This window comes from Pygoscelis adeliae, unplaced genomic scaffold, assembly GCF_000699105.1.
Source record: "Pygoscelis adeliae isolate BGI_AS28 unplaced genomic scaffold, ASM69910v1 Scaffold57, whole genome shotgun sequence".
Lineage (NCBI taxonomy): Eukaryota > Metazoa > Chordata > Aves > Sphenisciformes > Spheniscidae > Pygoscelis > Pygoscelis adeliae.
This window is the reverse complement of record NW_008825615.1, coordinates 2960098-2966157: the sequence shown is the minus strand read 5'-3', so window position 1 is coordinate 2966157 and position 6060 is coordinate 2960098.

Here is a 6060-nt window from a genome sequence, read left to right as displayed (position 1 = left end):
CATCACCTCTTGCCCTGTCACTGGGCACCATTGAAAGGAGCCTGGCTCTGTCCTCTTTGCACCCTCCCTGCAGGTATTTATATACACTGATAAGATCCCCCTGAGCCTTCTCTTTGCCAGGCTGAACATTCCCAGCTCTGGTGAGATGCTCTCATCCCTTCATCATCTTTGTGGCCCTTTGCTGAACTCTCTCCAGTAGGTCCATGTCTCTCCTGTGCTGGGGAGCCCTGGACACACACTGCAGGTGTGGCCTCACCAGTGCTGAGTAAAGGGGAAGGATCACCTCCCTTGACCCCCTGGCAACGCCCTTCCTAATGCAGCCCAGGATACCATTAGCCTTCTTGGTGGCAAGGGCACTGTGTGGCTGGCTCATGGTCAACTTGGTGTCCACCAGGACCCCCAGGTCCTTTTCTGCCAAGCTGCTTTCCAGCTGGGCAGCCCCAGCCTGTCCTGGTGCACAGGGTTGTTCCTCCCCGGGGCAGGATTTTGCACTTCCCTGTGTTGAACTTCATGAGGTTCCTGTTAGCCCATTTCTCCAGCCTGTCCGGGTCCCTCCAAATGGCAGCACAAACATCTTGCATATCAGCCACTCCCCCAAGTTTTGTGTCAACTCCATCCCCCCGACGCGCCTCACCTCCAGGGGAAGCCCATGACCGCAGCCAAAGCTGGGTCCAGCCCAGAGCCCCACTCCCAGCTCTGCCATGGGGAGCAGCCAGTTGCCGGCAAACCCGTCCCTCACTGCTGCTCAGGCTCTCTCCAAGCGGCACTCCTGGGGGAGACATGACCGAAAAAAACTGTCCTCCAGAAGGCCGTGTCCCTGGTCCACCAGTGACCTGATGGCAACTATTTATTTTGCCCTGCGTAACTTGAACCATTTAAATCCTGCCTGCACCATGCAGCATGTGGATGAAGGCTGTTTGTATAATTATCTTTCTGTAACCTAATTCTGCAGAACGTGGTTCTCATCTACATCGCGTCTCCTTTCCACCACTCTGACATTGCAAAAAGGGACAGACAGTTAAATCCACTTCAAGAATCTTTGATCCAGCAAATACAGCAAAGCAAGGGAAAATGAGGCTTACAGCCTTCCAGAAGTCTGACCGTGTGTATTTTCTTTAAATGTGGCAGCCATCCCTTGTTCTTTCTTCACGCGCATTACCTTTGTGATTTTTTTTCATGCTAGCTGATCTCATATCACTCTCCACGAGCTTTATGGATTTAAGGCAGGTGATGCAAATTTAGAAATTCATCTTTCCTCAATTTGTCACAGTCCAATTCTTTCACTATGTTTTCCATTTCAAACCCAAAATATCTCTAATTTGAAGAGCTGAGTAGCCCGTAACAATTAGGGTGATGACATACTAGGACAACTGATGTGTTTTTTTGTCCTGACATCTCATCCAATTCTGATTTAAGAAAAATGTTCAAATTGCCTTTAAATATATACTTCAATATTCAGGCTTCGCTGCCTTTACATTAATATAATGATACTGCGGTGCTTTACAATAATTTCTAAGTCTTTATTTTCCTTCGAACAACACAGGCCTCATATTAAACAGTTTCAAGTGTATTTGAGAGACGAAAGGTGACAGAACTGGTAATTACCTCATTTCTCATTAAAGATGACTTAGTACCCCGGGGACCCATATTAGAATAAATATTCTATCTCCTGTTTATTAACCTTTGTTCTTTAAAATGGTGAATGAGTGCTGATAAAGCTATCGTTATTGTGACTGCCTCAGGAACTGATGATGTTTCCCCAGCTCCTAATACGATTTGGAGTCACCTTACCAAAAATAAACAGAACTTGACTCTATTATGCTCCAGACTGTCTGTATTTCTAACACATATTTTAAACCTAAATATACAGGCAATATCAGCTGATGTCTCACCATCTAATATGAATGAAACCTACTCTGTACCTCGTTGTGCTGCTTTTGCTGGGATAGAGTTAATTTTCTTCAGAGTAGCTGGTATGGGGCTGTGTTTTGGATTTGTGCTGGAAACAGTGTTGATAACACAGGGATGTTTTAGCTATTGCTGAGCAGTGCTTACACAGAGTCAAGGCCTTTTCTGCTTCTCGCCCCACCCCACCAGCGAGTAGGCTGGGGGTGCACAAGAAGTTGGGAGGGGACACGGCTGGGACAGCTGACCCCAACTGACCAAAGGGATATCCCATACCATATGACGTCATGCTCAGCATATAAAGTTGGGGGAAGAAGAAGGAAGGGGGGGACATTCGGAGTGATGGCACTTGTCCTCCCAAGTCACCGTTACACGTGATGGAGCCCTGCTTTCCTGGAGATGGCTGAACACCTGCCTGCCCATGGGAAGTAGTGAATGAATTCCTTGTTTTGCTTTGCTTGCGTGTGTGGCTTTTGCTTTACCTGTTAAACTGTCTTTATCTCAATCCACCAGTTTTCTCACTTTTACTCTTCTGATTCTCTCCCCCATCCCACCAGGGGGGAGTGAGCACGGCTGGGTGGTGCTTAGTTGCTGGCTGGGGTTAAACCACAACACTCATGCATAGTTTTATATATGCTAAGCTGTAGTGAAGCAAGTGCAGAAATACATGGAGTCCCTAAGTTTCCTTGGCAAATGTTTATTTTGGTGGGTGAGCTCTTTTTGGTAAGGAAAACAAACTTTCCTGTGTTGCATGAGAACTGTCATCTGTTTTGTTTCCAATACTAGCCAGACCAAGCTGCTTCAAAAGGAAATTCCCAAGATCTTAAATTTGGCTGTTATAGAGCAATTTATTTGCTCAAACCCAAGAAAAATGTCCTGAAGCAGGAGAGTTTATACTGCTTCAGTAACTGATAATTTTAGATCTGGCAATTTCCCCTTAATGCCAGCACTAATGAAGTATTATTGTTTCGACTGCAGAACCCTAAAAGAAACAGAACAAACAATGAGGAAATAGAATAAACATTGATTTAATAACAAAACAGGTCTGTGCGTTGATGGAGAATAGGCAGCTGCAGTCAAGAAAAAAGAGAAATATCTGGGTGCTACCATGTCATTTTGGACAAACTTGGTAGAAATAAGTCCAGTAAGTATAAGAAACAGGGTAACTGGAATCAAGAGTACTAAACTCTCAATGGGCTCGGTCACCATCTTCAGAGTTAAGTAACTTGGTCGCATTTATTACCTTTGTGCTTATTAATATATTTGGGCTCTGTGACCAGACAGCAAAAAGATGGCCCTTCTATCATATTTGTATCTGCATAAAACTTAATTTTTTTTTTTCCCCTGTCCAAAAAAAATGACAAATTGGATGTCCTGTAAGGATTTCAAAGCTACCAAAGAGATTTAGGGCTGAGTTCAAACATCCTGCTATGGATGCCTGTCATGGACACTGAAATTATTCTAGTCATTGCCTGTCTAATAAGCCATGACCATGGACCCCACACAGTGGATGCTCTGAATCACTCATTAAGTTTCTAAACAGTGCACGGGGGGATGGACAGAATACAGTTCTCAAACACGCAGCCTCTACCAGCACTAATGGATCTGGGCAACGGCAAGTTTTCAGTGGCATTGAAAAATCTCTAGAGAAACATTCCAGCATTTATATAGCCTCTTTTTTGTTTGCTATAAAGAACCCCAAGAATGATGACAACCATTCTTGATAAGACCTGGAAGATATACCTAAAAGTCAGCTACATTGATTGCTTTGTTGCCTTTTAACTTCTCTGCCTGATGGTCACACTGACAGGTTTGACATTTTATTTAGTGGGGATTGGTAGTAAAATCTTCTTGACTAGACACTTGACACCTACCTCACCTTATTATTTTCCAGTGCATCTCCTCCAGGGGCTGATTCGTTTCAGTAGCATTTGTTGCAAGCAGAACCTATTGGAGCACAAAGTGACAGATAAGAATATGAAGACTTCCAGTTATCCAGCTCAATACTCATAAGCGATACAGGGAGCCACGCCAGAGGCAGGTAACCAGGACATTTGCTGAAGTCCCTGAAAATTGTATGTGTTACTGAGTTTGGAAGGCAACATTCAGCTTTCCTAGTTCACTTACTAACTGAAGATTATACAATATGTGACTCAAAACACAGTCAGTCCTCCATTTCTCTGCTTGAGAGACCTAGCCAATTCCGTACTTCTCTTAGACTGCAGAATCCCAGTAGGACAGGTATACAACCAAAATGAGCTCAGTATGATTTCAAATGGAAAAAAAAATACAGTGGGAAATACATGGCAAGAGAAGAAAGTCCATGTCTCATCTTTCTTAGATGAGCATCTCTACTATGGGCTAAATAGTCTTTCTCAAGCTCAGGCAATATTTTACAGTTCCGTGAGATGCTCAGCAGCTTTAACAGGTGGGATTGTAAGTGGTACAGCTGGGTCAGTTCAATCAGTCATTGATGCTCAAGGAAGGAGGTCCTGCTCTTCGACACCTTTGTCCTCCTCTTTCTTCCCCTTCCAGGAGAAACTAAACCAACAAAACCAAGGTGAATGTCTTCTGCTTAGTGAATCGTAGCAGCGTGCTCTGTGGTCAGGAAGCCATCAGAGTTGGCATGGAGAAGAGGGCAGGACTACACAGCTGGCACAGCAAAGCCACACCTGTCACGGAGCCAGCCCCATATCTGGAAAGAGCACTGTCTTAGATACCCCACATCCTGGTGATTAGTCTGTTCATCACACACTGATGGTCAGATGTCCTCAGGCAAAGATGGGATCTGAATGTGAGCCTTCTACAGCCCAGGTGAGTGCTCTGCCCACTTGGTCAGCATTTAAAACTGGGACTTTTGCTTCTTCTCTCCTGTTAAAAAGGAAGCCTAATATTAACCAGTCTTTTTTTTTTCCCCAAAAAAAAAGAAAGGGTATAGTGCTTAGCTCCAGGAAAGGGTTCAGAGTTGTTAAGACTCAGGAGCCTGTCTCCTGAGCACCTCCTGCTCGCTAGCTTAGGTGGATGCTTGCATTTTTCCCATCCCTATGAGCCCCAGGGATGCAGCCTGGTGTGGCTGTGCACAGTGTGGGCTTAGTAATTCCATCAGGCTGCTCTGCCAGTCCCACATGCTGCAGCATCTCACTTTCATTTGTCAGCGTGCCCTCAGCCCTAAAATGGTTGCTAGGGAGTGCTGCTTTTTGCTTGGGAAAACAAAAAGAGGAATGTGAAAAGAACTGGGTAAATACTTAGGGGTATGCATTATTACATCTATGCCTTTGTCGCCTTGTTTAAGAGATGGCAGCAATAATTCTCTTTCTTTGCTGCTTTATGACTTAGAAGTGGGAGCATGATGCTAACAAATGTTCTGACATAGTTGCTGGTAAACTACTTGCATCCCCAGCAAACCAGGAGCTGCTCACGAACAAAGGAAGAAATGGAGAAAGATAGATAACCTCACCCTTAACGCGCAGGTTCATTCTTTCAGAGAGGAATAAAAACACAGCATTACTCAAGTGCACCAGTGACAAATTCCCTCAGGACCACTGAGATTCAGGTATGCTCACCTGCATCCTGCTAAAAAGCCTCAGTAGTGGGAAGAGGTGACTTCCCCTCCTCACCCCTAGATGACCACCTCCCCGGTTGCCTATTAGGGCTGCCGCAGCCTTCGGCAAGGAACGTCTTGTTTTTAACCAAGTACTTCAACTCCAGCTGGGTTAGAGCAAAATCCAAGAGAGAGTATTTATTTACAGCATCCAAAATAAACACCACAGTAACAAAGGGGTTTTAAGGCATAAGATAGAAGGCTATACTCAGCCCTCTTACAAGAGAAAGCATAAAAAGTCCTTTTTATTCGGTATCCTGCTTATTTTCTGCAGGTGCTCTCCTGACATGTCAGGGATGCTGTCTCCCTGTGTGTCATGTGTCACAGGCTGCACACATTTCCTCCACACCAACGTCTATAACTAATCTCCTTTCCAGGGGCTCTGAGTAGATTTAATTTTTCCTCTTGAAACTTTCTTTCCATCTGAAACTTACTTCTAACTTACTCATCAGATGATCTTGACACCTCTCCAGTTAAATTAAGAAAGTCTCACTTCTCTGGAGCTGCAAATGTCACTTTGTCAGACCAGCTGTCATCCCCTGTACTTTACCAGC